General features: G+C 42.7%; 1 protein-coding gene across 6 annotated transcripts in view; it reads right to left on the bottom strand.

Moving 5' to 3' along the window:
• me2 (malic enzyme 2, NAD(+)-dependent, mitochondrial) overlaps positions 1-11,499 on the bottom strand; it is a 93,530-nt gene extending 82,031 nt beyond the window's left edge. For 3 of the 6 annotated variants that reach the window (XM_041191956.1, XM_041191949.1, XM_041191924.1), the window contains exon 1: positions 11,356-11,499. The gene's annotated coding sequence lies outside the window, so the exon portion shown is untranslated. Of the gene's footprint in view, positions 1-595; positions 653-11,227; positions 11,316-11,355 lie in introns of those variants that run through there. The other 3 variants (XM_041191931.1, XM_041191973.1, XM_041191940.1) reach the window with 3 other exon arrangements.
• Between the last annotated feature and the right edge of the window lie 3,239 nt (positions 11,500-14,738).

Raw genomic sequence — 14,738 nt, forward strand, 5'->3', positions numbered from 1 at the left:
CAGGAGCACCTCCCCTCAAGCTCATCATCCTGCAGGTCCTCTCTCACCCATTTTAATTTTAACCCTTTAAATTTTAATAATTCACAATCTTGCAGGAACTTTCTGGATTGATTATTTACTCTCAAACTCAAAACTTTAATGTTTCTTTTAAACAGGATCCAGCCAGGCAAGAGTCATTTTTGACACAATCACTCCCACCCCAAGAAAGTCCAACCCTATCCACCAACTCCCTTGACAGATACTGAGGGTCTGAGCATCGATCAGTTTTTGGCATGAAGGTACATTAGTTTGTGTTAAAACTGAAAATTAGGAGAACAGAATGCTAAATTTTGATTCTCTGACTCATTTCCTATATTTTGAAAATAAAAATGTTAGTCATAAACTTATATGCAAACGGCAATAGTCAAAACCATTTGTGTCACGAGCAGCAAAAGCTGGAATCAGCACAAAACAAAACAGATAGAAATGTTTGGGAAATGCTAAAAGGTCATGCTTAATTGCTTTGAGTTGCGCGAACTGCAGATAAGGATAAAAGCAACAAGGCTGTAAAATGCCCTAAAATGCACATCCATTTGTTTATATTGTTCACTCTTACCTTTTCCCTTCCTGTTTTGGTTAAACTTTGTGTGTGTCTTAGAGATCAACAATAGTACTTGTTTCAAAGAAAAAAAGATACAAATTGGTTAAGCAAGTCTTGCAAAACTCTGAATGGGGAACAAGATTCTCTTGCAAAGTTTATTTAAGCTGTCATGCTGATGAAGCACTCCACATTTAATGCTGTGTTTATGTCAGCCATCTTAGTATGCAAACGAAACAAATAAATGAGAGGATGCAATTCTTCAGGTATTTCAAGGAATTCGCCATGCCAGTTTTCAACACTGAGCATTATGCTTTACAAAATTAAAACAAATGCTCAGATAAAGCATGTTACAATGCAATACCTTTCAGGGAGCTTCAATGGCATTATCAACCACACGTAAAGCTTCAAACCCCTCAACACTGCACTATAGATGACAACTTAACATTTATATTACAAACTCTGTGACAATAACTTCGTTATTCTTCTTACACTTCAAAGGGCACAGAGAGACATATGGCAGCATGATATCATCGCTATAACGGAAACTTGATTTCAGAGGCAAAAACGGCAGTTCAACATCCCTGGATATGGAATGTTCTGGCAGGGTAGAGGAGGGGGATTAAAAAGGTGGAGTGCAGCATTATTGGTTAAAGAATCATACAGTGTGAGGAGGGACAAGCAACTAAATGAAGCATCAAATGAGGCCATAAGGGTTGAGCTCAGAAATAAGGGACAGTCACACTGCTAAGAGTATACTATAGACTCTCAAATAGTGGAAAGGAGTTAGAAAAGCAAATCCGCAGGCAAATTTCTGAGTGCAAAAACAATAGGGCAGTAATCGTTGGGAACTTCAACTACCCTGACATCATCAATTGGGATACGAACAGTGTGAAGGGTACAAAATTCTTGAACTGCATTCATGAGAACTTTTTTAGCGAGCACTAACAAACCCAACGAGACGGGGAGCAATTCTAGATTTAGTCTTAGGAAATGAAGCTGGGCAAGTAGATGAAGTAACAGTGGGGCACCACTTTGGAGATAGTGATCATAATATAGTTAGATTAGCATCATTATGGAAAAGGACAAAGATAGAACAGGAGTATAAGTTCTAAATTGGGGGAAGGCAGGTTTTAAAATGCTGGGAGGTGAGCTGGCATGAGTGGACAGGATTCACCCATTAGAAGGAAAAACTGTATCATATCAGTGGCAGGCATTCAAAGGCGAGATTCTATAGGCATAGTGTAGGCATGTTCCTACAAAGAAAAAGGGTGGTACTGCCAAATCTAGAAACCCCTGGCAATCCAGAAGCATACAGGCCAAGATGAAGCAGAAAAAAAAAACTTACGGCAGTCACAAAAGACAATACTCTAGAAAGCCTAGAGGAGTACGGAATGTTTAAGAGCAAGAGAATAGCTAAGGAAAAGGCAGGGCCTATCAGAGATGTACATGGTAACACATGGGTTGATGCAGAAAATGTGGACACGGTTCTCAAAGAGTACTTTGTCTCCTGTCTTCACTAAGGATAGGGATGATGCAGACATTCTAGTTAAAGAGGTGGAGTGTGAAATATTAGATACAATAAGCACAGTGAGAGGGGAAGTAATGCAGGGACTTGCATCCTTGAAGATGGATAAATCACCAGGGCCAGATGAACTGTATCCCAGGCTGCTGAAGGAAGCCAGGAAGGAAATACCAGATGCTCCAAGGATCATTTTCCAATCCACACTGGGTACAGGCAACTTCCCAAAGGATTGGAGGTCTGAGAAAATTGTACCATTATTTAAAAAGGGTGCAAGGGATAGACCAAAAAACTATAAGCTGATCAGTCTGTCTTCAATGATGGGCAAATTATTGGAAACAATTCTGAGGCACAGGATAAACTGTCACTTAGAAAGACACGGATTGATCAGGGATAGTCAGCATGGTTTTGTTAGGTGAAGATCATGTCTTACTAACTGAATAGAATTTTTTGAGGAAGTAACAAGAAAGATTGATGAGGGTAGCGCAGTGGGTGTTGTCTACATGGATTTTAGCAAGGCATTTGACAAGGTCTCACATGGCAGACTGATCAGGAAAGTGAAATCTCATAGGATACAGGGAAAGCTGCAGAGTTGAATCCAAAATTGGCTCAGTGACAGGAAACAAAAGGGTAATGGTCGATGGCTGCTTTCACGAATGGAAAACGGTTTCCAGTGGTGTTCTACAGGGCTCAGTGTTGGGACCCTTGCTGTTTGTTGTGTATATTAATGATTTAGACTTAAATGTGAGAGATCATGTCTGATCGATTTGATTGAATTTTTCGAAGGGATAACCAGGTGTGTAGATGAAGGCAATGCATTTGACGTAGTCTACTGGATTTCAGCAAGGCTTTTGATAAGGTCCCGCATGGGAGACTGATAACAAAAGTAAGAGCCCATGGGATCCAAGGCAATTTAGCAAATTGGATCCAGGATTGGCTAACTGGCAGGAAGCAGAGGGTGATGGTTGAGGGGTGTTTTTGTGACTGGATGCCTGTGCCCAATGGGGTTCCACAGGGATTGGTGTTGAGTCCCTTGCTGTTTGTAGTACATATAAACAATTTAGACTTGAATGTAGGAGGGTTGGTCCGGAAGTTCGTGGATTACACGAAAATTGGTGGGGTGGTAAATAGTGAGGAGGATAGTCTTAGATTACAGGAGGATATGGACTGGCTGGTCAGATGGGCTGATCAGTGGCAAATGGAATTTAATCCGGATAAGTGTGAGGTGATGCACTTGGGCAGGACAAACAAGGCACGGGAATACACACTGAATGGTGGGGACCCTGGGAAGTACCAAGGATCAGAGGGACCTTGATGTGCATGTCCACTGGTCCCTTAAGGTAACGGGACAGGTAGATAAGGTAGTTAAGGCGGCATATGGGATACTTGCCTTTATTAGCCAAGGCATAGAATATAAGAGCCAGGGAGGTTATGCTGGAACTGTATAACGTGCTGATTAAGGCACTTTGCATGCGGTTTAACCGCATTATAAGAAGGATGCAGTTGCACTAGAGAGAGTGCATAGGAGATTTACCAGGATGTTGTCTGGGCTGGAGAGTTTTAGTTATGAGGTGAAATTGGATAGACTGAGGTTAATTCTCCTGGAGCACAGGAGATGGGGGTTGGGGGTGGGGGGGACACATGATTGAGGTGTATAAAATTATGAGGAGGATAGATAGGGTAGACAGGAAGGAACTTTTTTCCCTTGGTGGAGGGATCAATAACCAGGGGGCATAGATTTAAGGTAAGGGGCAGGAGGTTTAGAGGGGATGAGGGGAAGAATTTTTTTCACCCAGAGGGTGGTGGGAATCTGGAACTCACTGCCTGAAAGGGAGGTAGAGGCAGATACCCTCATAACATTTAAGAAGTATTTGGATGCACACTTGCGATGTCATGGCATACAAGGCTACGGGCCTAGTGCTGGAAAATGGGATTAGAATAGTTCAGTACTTGTTTGACTGGTGCAGATTCAATGGGCCGAAGGGCCTTTTTCTGTGCTGTCAACCTCTATGAAACTATGAGGTGTGATTGGGAAATTTGCAAATGACACAAAAATTGGCTGTATAGTTGATAGTGAAGAGGATAGCTGGCAACTTCAGAATGATATTAATAGTTTGGCTGAGTGGGCAGAAAAGTGGCAAATGGAATTCAATTTGGAAAAGTGTGAGATAATGCATTTATGGAGGGACAAACAAACCAGGGAATACTCAGTACACACTTAAGTTACTGAGAGGGGCTGAGGAAGTGAGACACCTTAGAGTGCATGTCCACAAGGCCTTGAGGGTGGCAGGACAGGGGTACAAGATGGTCAAGAAAACATATGGCATGCTTTCCTTTATTGGGTGAGGTATTGAATACAAAAGCAGGGATGTAATGATGGAACTGTATGAAACACTAGTTAGGCCAGAGCTTGAGTTTTGTGTACAGTACTGGTCACCACATTACAGGAAGGACCTATTGCTCCAGAGAGAGTGCAAAGGAGACTTACAAGAAGGTTGCCAGGGCTTGAAATTTGCAGCTATGAGGAGAAATTGAATAGGCCAGGGTTGTTTTTCTTAAAGCAGCGGGCACCAAGGGGGAACCTAATTGAGGTATACAAAATTATGGAGCGGCCTAGATAGGGTAGACAGGAAAGACTTATTTCCCCTAGCTGAGAGGTCAACTACCAGGAAGCATAGATTTAAGGTAAAAGGAATAGAGGGACATGGGGAAAAACTTTTTCACCCAGACAGTGGTGTGCATTCTGAAATTCGCTACCTGAGTTGGTGGTTGAGGCTGAAACACAACTCATTTAAAAAAAGTGCCTGGATCTGCATGTGGAATGCTGTAACCTGCAAGGTTACAGACCAGGTGCTGGAAAGTGGAATTAAAATGAGCAGCTAATTTCTTTTTTCTCTTTTTGGCCACTGCAGCAATGATGGGCTGAATGACCTCTTTCTGCACCGTAACTTTTCTATGGTTCTAAATTGAGGCTATTTAAAATGACAGAAACTGGTGTTAGCTCTCAAATTAAGGCTCTCACCTAACTTTCCTATAACTGAGACTTTACTTCAAAGTATTTCATTAGCTGTAAAACACTTTGGGATGTCCAACAGAAAGGATTTCACTGGCCAGAATGTTAAACTAATTGGTGACAAGAACAAAAACAAATAGTTGCAGGGAGAAGGCAGGAAGAGATCCCAGCCAAAATAAGAATTCCAATATAATCCTAGAAGAGGGAAGATAAGCCTCATGGCTTGGATTACCCTTTGCCAAAGCCCCACATGAGAGGCGAGATTAAATGGTGGCGACAGATAAACCTGGTATGCATTGCTGGACTTGCACATTCCTTCCACAATAGTAAAAAAAAAGATGCCTGTTGTAAAGTTGACAAAAAGATGTTAAGACAAGTGGCAGATGAAATTTAATACAGAGAAAAGTGTGTGGTGATGGATTTTGGCAAAGGGATAGGGAGAGGTAATATAGACTAAACGGCACATTTCACATACATTATAAAATTAGCAAATATCGTAGTAGGAAAGATCTTTAAAATGAATACCATCTTCAAGTTTACAGCAAGAGTAATCCACTAGATATTATTGTAACCAACTCCTAGACATAAGTGTGAACGCACCTGTGAAAAGTATCAGTTACAATACTAAAACCATTAGTTCTGTTAAAAAAATGAGTTGCATGACTAAATTGCACAGAATAAGGTGTAATTTTGTACAGCAGATACCATCATTTCATGAAATTATTTCAAGAATAAATTATCAGATGTAAGAACACCCATCTAATATCCTCCTTGGCATTTCTTGAATTCCTGTTTGTTTCAAGGGAATTCTTGTCATATAATTCATAATGTATCACCTTCTAGAAAATCAGAAAGAACATTTTTCACTCATTTACTTGCCTTCTTTCTTTCTAACTTGTGCCCTACAGTATAGTATAATAGTCTATCCACTATATAATATCCATCACTAGCCAACTCTGATAGAGTAGCATTGAACCATTCACCACAACATTTTGCAAATGTTTGCACTTCAAACAGTTTGGTGCAGTACCAGTATTCTTTTCTATGGTTGAGAGTTCGTGCTCTACCTAGGACTTGAACACTTAACCTAGGTTGATACTTCAGTGCAACATCAAGAATTACTCCATTATTGGAAATGCTGCTTTTCATTTGAAATACTAAACTCAGTCTGTCAATTTGTTCAGGTGAGCATAAAAGATTCAGTGTTCTGTGTCCTCAAAGGCAAATATCTTCCATCCAACACCACAAAACAGATTAGCTGGTTATTTATCTCACTGCAATTTGTGAACCCAGAGAATAATGGTACAAAGATTATTGTTAGCCTTGGAGAATATCAGTCAGATCACAGAGGTCTGTTTTGGGACCTCTCTTGTTTAATCTGTTTATAAACAATCTGGGGCTAGGAGTCATCCAAACAAGCGTCTGGATTAGATGTCAGATCAGCAGCTTGACAACACAGAAGCAGAGGAGCAGTCAAAGAGAATGGTGGGTCAGGTACAGCTGGGTGCCATTAACATACATGATGAACCGGTCACGCTTTCAGGCAATGTCATCATGGCACAGCATGCATGTGAGTAATTGGAGGGAAGGGGGCCAAGTTTGAAAGTTACTAAAGAAGGTTAAGGGGTATGCAATTAGCAGGAGGATAGCAAACTGAGTTAAAAATTGGTTAGAAGGGAGGAAACAGGAGATGGTACTGGTGTTCCAGTATTCAGTTCTGGGATTACTACTGTTCACTATCTAGGTCAATGATTTTAATATAGGCCTAGAGGAAGTGCAGTTGAAATTAGCAAATGATATCAAGATAAAATGTTGTTATTTAGAAGGCCAAATGAAGTTGCAACACAATGCTGATGAGATGAGGCAAATGAGTTAAAAGTGAAAGACAGAATTTGTCAAGTAATGTGGGGTAATGGTATTGAGTCAATTTTTACAGCTATTTTATAAAAAAAAATCAGAGTTGGCTAGTGATGGACTATATTGCACAGCAGGTAACCTGCCAACTTTGAGTCTGACTTCAAGATGGCAGTTCAGTGAACATTTGAGAGAGCATGAGCGCTCCAACTTAAAATGAAGTTCATCCAGAATTTGGATAACATTTTTAAATTGCAGCATAACCCTATAAAATATATGTTACAAACATTTTAAAAGACTAGAAAGCTTTGCAGTAGTTATCAGAATATCTGTAGAAACTTACTTAGATTTGTTTAATATAGGTGTTAGTGGACAAAGGGATGTGAACAACCAATCTCACTGCAGAGGCAACTATATAGCAGATTTGGATTGACATCAGCACAGAAAGAGCAGTGTCTTAGTGACAGAGCAAACTAAGGGTACACAGAGAAAGCAATGCAGGATGTCACACACTGATTAGTTTGTATTTAGTGTAGTATAACTCCAGCTATAAAATTAGCATGGGATTCAATTCATTCACAGACCCTGTCAACAACCTGTTCTCCCTCACACCCATTATGTAAATAAATTGCATGCTTTAACCAGTCTTGTACATGTGTCTTTCTGGCTACTAGCCAATGTTAGAATTCTTGCATTCATTTAATGCTTTCAGAAAAATAGTTCCACAAATCCACTTAGTAATCCATTACCAGGATGGACACTGAAAATCCTCTCCCTGCAATCAATCATTAGATCAGTTGTCTTAGTTCAGCTTAAGCAGAATTAAAAATGCAAAAGATAAAAACAAATGCCATGGGAATCAAGATTAGTGATTCCACATAGGGTTTCTTTTAAAACAGCATGTGGGTTTGTAGCATTTAAAAGATTTTCTAGAAAGTGAACAGTCTTCCAGAAAGTTAAATTGCTTTGGAATTTTATTAACTAAAAATAAAAATAAAAACAGAAAATGCTGGAAATACTCAGGTCAGGCAGCATTTGTCAAGTGAGAGACAGAGTTCATGTTTCAGGTTAATGTCCTTTCAACAGTACTGGATCAAGTCTGATATGTAACAGGTTTTAAGTACATAGGCAGGGAAAAGAGGTTTGGATGGGGTGGGGAAAGCTTACAAAAGGGAAGGCTGAAAGAGTGGAAGGCACGACAGGTTTTATATCAAAAGGCATGATGCTAATTGGATAAGTAAAGAAATAAAAGTTGGGTCCAGATGATTTGCAAGTGAAAATAGGAGAACACCACAGCTGTGACAAAAAATCAGGGGCAGTGGTTATCTTCTAAAATTGCTGAGGTCAATGTTCAGTCTGGAAAGTGTAAAGTGCCTAAGTAAAAGATGAGGTACTATTCCTAAGCTTACACTGAATTTCATTAGAACAGTGTACAGGGTAGAGAACGGAGAGGTCAGAGTAGGAGCGAGATAGAGAATTAAATGACATGACCAGAAGCTCAGGGTCAAGCTCACAGACTGAACTGGCACGTTCTGCAATGTGGTCACCCAATCTGCGCTTGCATGGGAAGGTACAGTGGGAAAGAAGTGGCTGTTGGGGTGATTAAGCACCGGGCCAGGGAAAAGCCCCTTCAATATGCTGATAGAGATGGGGGGCGGGGTGGGGGTGTATGTGTGTGTGTGTTGGCGGTGGCAACACAATGAAAGTAGTAGGAATGGCAGAAGACAATCTGTTGAATGCAAAGGTTGGTCGTGTGGACAGCAAGGACAGGGGAAATCCCATCGTGGTTAGAAAGCAACTAAGGTTACATGGAGGCATTGGTAGAGAGGGGGTTGGGACAAAAGTAGCAGTGCAGGAAATGGAACAGACAACTTTGGGGGTCTTAACCACAGTGGAGGAGAAACCTCAGTTGAGGTATGCAAGGTGACATCTTCAGAACTGATGTGATGGAAATGAAGAAACTAAGAGAATGGAATTACAGGAAGCAGTTTGGGAGGAAGCATTGTCAAGGAATTCATTGCCACAGAAGGCTGTGGAGGCCAGGTCATTGAGTGTATTTAAGACCGAGATAAGATAGGTTCTTGATTGGTAAGGGGATCAAAGGTTATGGGGAGAAGGCGGGAGAATGGAGTTGAGAAACTTATCAGCCATGATTGAATGGCGGAGCAGACTTGATGGGCCAATTGGCCTAATTTCTGCTCCTATGTCTTATGGTAGCTGCAGAAATCAGTGATAATGGATATTGGTTGATTGTCTCCATTTCTGAGGATAGACTGAGAAGTTGAGGAAGGAAAGGGAAGAGTCAAAGATGGAATATGTGAAAGAGAAGGAAGAATGGCAATTGTAGAAAAGTTGTCTGATTTGGGATGAGAGCAAAAAACAGCACTGAAAAAATTCATCAATATACCAGATGAGGAAGATAACCTGCGTAGGACTGCAATAAAAAATATTCCACACGGCCCACAAAAAAGGCAGGCACAAAGGTTCCCAAAACACCGCCTTTCATTTGGAGAGAGAGTGAGTGAAGTTAAAGGTGAAGTTATTCAAAGCGAGAACAAGTTCAGCCAGGCAAAGGTGATGGTGGTGAATGGGCCGTAGTTGGGCCTCCATTTGGAGGACCCTCAGGCTGTCCTGCTGGGGGAATGAAGGCGTCGAGCGATTTGACATCCATGATGAAAAGAAGACAGTTAGGAACAGGAAGCTGGAAATTGAAGTGACTGAGGGTATCAGCCGAGTCCCAGATATAGGCGAGCTAAGACCAGACAAGGGAGGATAAAAGTAGACTTTAGATAAAAAAAAAAGCTGTGGGACAAGAACATGCCGAAACAGTGCATCTTCCAAGGAAGTAAGGTGTGTGGATCTTAGGAGGAAGGTAGAGGCAGGCTATTCAGGGTTTGGGCAACTATGAGATTGGAGGCATAGAGGGAAGATGAGATGAAGTCAGAGACAGTCTTGAAACAATGTTTTGATGTTCAGTGGTGGGAGAGATAGGAGATATCAGAAAATTGGCATTCAGCCTCAGAGGTAAGTTTACCTAACAACAACAGCACCACCCTCCACAGAATATTCATTTTCAATACAAAAGAAAGGTACTGCAGATGTTGGAATTCTGAAATAAAGCAGAAAATACTGGAAATATCCAGCAGCTCAGGCAGATCTGTAGAGAGAAATAGAACTAACATTTCAGGTCACTGACTTTTCATCATGTTTACTGGATAATGTTAGGGTTGGACCTGAAAGAATAAAATGCTGTTAAGTTCAAAGGGACACTGGTTAGAGTGTGAGAGGAGCAGAGAGTTTGAGATGGGCGTCATCATGCCAGCAATTTTCAGTGAAAAGATCAAGATAGGATAAAAGGCAAGATGGAGGAGTCCAGGTGACAAGAATTCTGAGGATGAGAGTTGGGGTTTGCTAGGTGGGGGTGGGAAGACTCCTGAATAAAGATGTTAGCGCAAAGTTGAAAGAAACTCAAGCTCAGCATTGTACCACGCCCAATATTCATTGAGGTGGATGCATAAGATAATGAAGTCAAGACCTTAGCTAAGGACTGGTCAATTAGGGTCAAAAAGTCAATAGTGAAAACATACCAAAAGTTGAGATTCTAAAAAGGGAAGGAGTCAAAGCAAGGTAGAATTGGATCCAGAGGGGCATTGCTATCTAACTTTTGTTGAAGCTTGATACTTGGAAAGAAAGAAAAAAAGGTTTCATGTTGAAGCACCAGATGAGGCAAAGCATCAGGTGAAGCAAAGGATGAAATGGAACTGCAGACCAGGGCAGCTTTGAAATAGAAAGTTGGCGTTGCTTTTGCAATTTGGCTTGGATGCAGCAAGATCATCAAATTATCTTAGAGATATCGATAATCACTGGTGGATTTGAAACATGAAGGGTGGAATTTCAATTAAAATCCAGACGGAAAGAGTCAGAGGCTGAGATAACCAGTTTTAATTAAAGTGGAGATAGGAAACAATGAGGAGAAAAAGGTAAGAGAGAGAGAGGAGCAGAAATCCAGTCAGAGTAGAACAAAAACTTCTTCGAGCTGGGCATTCCTGGAAGGGAAAAGTGAGAGTGAATAAAGCTAATGCCATAAATCTAAATGCTACGACTGCTGATAGACTGAGAACAATCTGGATCGGAGCAATGTCCCACCGTGTAACGGCCCAGTCCCAACCTTCAGCAATAGAAGCGGCAGGAGAGAGGAGATAGCAGCTTCCAGCCCATACATCAGGAGAGATAAAAACAGGAGAGCCTCCAACTTGCTTACCCATCCTCTGAGGATTCAGACTTCCACTAGCCGGCGCTTAGAAAATCATTCCGGAAACGCCAGATCTTTATTTTAACATAACTCAGGGATAATTTACCGCGATACCAATCCCTCAGAGCACGACTTACCACGACACCAATCCCCCGGAACACGACTCGCAGCTCCCGGTACCCGGTCACCCACTAAGCGGCAACAGAATCAACCAACTGCCCGAGCACGACCTCAGGTCGTGCGACCCGCTGACGCAAGGCCAAATGCCGACCAATGGAGGCGCACAGCCTCCTGACTGACAGCCGGACGCTTCCTATCGGAATTGGAGAAAACCAGAGCGCGCGACAGGGCCATGACAACACGGGAGGAGAGCATTCGGCCTATCGAAGCTGCTCATTGAGATTGGGAGGAAGAGAAGGGTGGCTGCTCGCAGGGCGCAGTCACAGAATGGCTACAGCACAGAAGGAGGTACCTCAGCGTGTTGTGTCTGCGCCAGCTCTCTAAATGAGCAATGCAACTAGTGGCCCCTGGTCTTCTGCACCTTTTTCCTTTTCAGATAGCAATCCAGTTCCCCCTTGAATGAAAGCAAAATACTGCCGATGCTGGATATCTGAAATATAAAGAGAAAGTGCTGGAAAAACTCAGCAGGTCTGGCAACATCTGTGGAGAGAGAAACAGTTAACGTTTGGAGCGGAAAAATTACTCTTCTTTGGGACTGAAGAGAGGCAGTGAAGTGAATGCCTCTTGAATGCCTCAATTGAACCTGGCCCGACCAGGCAGCACATTCCAGAACAAAAACAGAATTACCTGGAAAAACTCAGCAGGTCTGGCAGCCTCGGTGGAGAAGAAAAGAGTTGACGTTTCGAGTCCTCATGACTCTTCAACAGAACTGATTGAATGTTAGAAGAGGGGTGAAATATAAGCTGGTTTAAGGTGGGGGGTGGGGAGGGAAGAGAAGTGTGGGGGGGTGGTGGTGTGGTTGTAGGGACAAGTAAGCAGTGATAGGAGCAGATAATCAAAAGATGTCACAGACAATGGAACAAAGAAGTGTTGAAGGTGGTGATATTATCTAAATGAATGTGCTAATTAAGAATGGATGGCAGGGCACTCAAGGTACAGCTCTAGTGGGGGTGAGGTGGAAAGACTAGCCCAGCATACAAGATTTAAAAATAATGGAAATAGGTGGGAAAAGAAAAATCTGTATAAATTATTGGAAAAAACAAAAGGAAGGGGGAAGAAATGGAAAGGGGGTGGGGATGGATGAGGGAGTTCAAGATCTAAAGTTGTTGAATTCAATATTCAGTCTGGAAGGCTGTAAAGTGCCTAGTCGGAAGATGAGGTGCTGTTCCTCCAGTTTGCGTTGGGCTTCACTGGAACAATGCAGCAAGCCAAGGACAGACATGTGGGCAAGAGAGCAGGGTGGAGTGTTAAAATGGCAAGCGACGGGGAGGTTTCGGTCTTTCTTGCGGACAGACCGCAGGTGTTGTGCAAAGCGGTCGCCCAGTTTACGTTTGGTCTCTCCAATGTAGAGGAGACCGCACTGGGAGCAACGAATGCAGTAGACTAAGTTGGGGGAAATGCAAGTGAAATGCTGCTTCACTTGAAAGGAGTGTTTGGGCCCTTGGACGGTGAGGAAAGAGGAAGTGAAGGGGCAGGTGTTGCATCTTTTGCGTGGGCATGGGGAGGTGCCATAGGTGGAGGTTGAGGAGTAGTGGGTGATGGAGGAGTGGACCAGGGTGTCCCGGAGGGAACGATCCCTACGGAATGCCGCTGTGGGGGGTGAGGGGAAGATGTGTTTGGTGGTGGCATCATGCTGGAGTTGGCGGAAATGGTGGAGGATGATCCTTTGAATGCGGAGGCTGGTGAGGTGATAAGTGAGGACAAGGGGGACCATATCATGTTTCTGGGAGGGAGGAGAAGGTGTGAGGGCGGATGCGCGGGAGATGGGCCGGACACGGTTGAGGGTTCTGTCAACGACCGTGGGTGGAAAACCTCGGTTAAGGAAGAAGGTGGACATGTCAGAGGAACTGTTTTTGAAGGTAGCATCATCAGGACAGATGCGACGGAGGCGAAGGAACTGAGAGAATGGGATGGAGTCCTTACAGGAAGCGGGGTGTGAGGAGCTATAGTCGAGTTAGCTGTGGTAGTCGGTAAGCTTGTAATGGATATTGTTCCTCTGGGTAGTGTCCTTGGCCCAACCACCTTCAGCTGTTTCATCAATGACCTTCCTTCCATTATAAGGTCAGAAGTGGGGATGTTCACTGATGATTGCACGATGTTCAACGCCATTTGCGACTCTTCAGACACTGAAGCAGTCCACGTCCAAATGCAGCAAGACCTGGTCAAGTGGCTGACAAGTGGCAAGTAACATTTGCGCCACACAAGTGTCAGGCAATGACCATCTCCAACAAGAGAGAACCCAACCATCGCCCCTTGATGTTCAATGGCATTACCATCACTGAATCCCCCACTATCAACATCCTGGGAGTTACTATTGACCAGAAACTGAACTGGCTAGCCATATAAATACTGTGGCTACAAGAACAGGTCAGAGGCTAGGAATCATGCGATAAGTATCCCACCTCCTGACTCCCCAAAGTCTGTCCACCATCTACAAAGCACAAGTCAGGTGTATGATGGAATACTCTGCATTTGCCTGGATGAGTACAGGTCTCAGAACACTCAAGAAGCTTGACACCGTCCAGGACAAAGCAGCCCACTTGATTGGCACCGCATCTGCAAACATTCGCTCCCTCTACCACCGATGCACAGTCGCAGCAGTGTGCACCATCTACAAGATGCACTGCAGGAATTCACCAAGGCTCCTTCGACAGTTTATAAACGCACAACCACTACAATAGAATGACAAGGGCAGCAGATACATGGGAACACCACCACCTGGAAGTTCCCCTCCCAGTCATTCACCATACTGATTTGGAAATATATTGCCGTTCCTTCACTGTTGCTGGGTCAAAATCCTGGAATTCCCTTCCTAACAGCACTGTGGTTGCACCTACACATGGACTGCAACGGTTCAAGAAGGCAGCTCACCACCACCGTCTTAAGGGCAATTTGGGATGGGCAATAAATGCACTGGCCCGGCCAGTGAAACCTACGTACCATGAATGAATTAAAAAAAAGGTTCTAACAAGGTGAATTAAGGTGCTAAAATGCAGTTTCTTTTCTTAAAACAACAAAGTCAGACAGTTTACATGGAATGTTTATTTGCACTTGTGAAAACAGTTTACGCTATTAACTCCAACATAAAGTTTTCAACATTAAATTGCTGTCCTTTCTGTTTCATTTTTGCTGTTATTGAGAAAACAACAATGATAAAGATCTGCAGAGCTTTCTGGTGGATATCCTTCCTTGACAGGCCATTCCATTGATGGGTGTTAGGAACTAGAGATAGTTTTATGTAAGTTATATTTGTATTTGTGAGTTTTAGGAACAAGATATAGCTTTAAGTTTAATTCATATTCTATTTTATTTGTGTGTTAAGAAAGATGAAACCTGGGTT

This window comes from Carcharodon carcharias, chromosome 1 (assembly GCF_017639515.1).
Source record: "Carcharodon carcharias isolate sCarCar2 chromosome 1, sCarCar2.pri, whole genome shotgun sequence".
Classification (NCBI taxonomy): Eukaryota; Metazoa; Chordata; class Chondrichthyes; order Lamniformes; family Lamnidae; genus Carcharodon; species Carcharodon carcharias.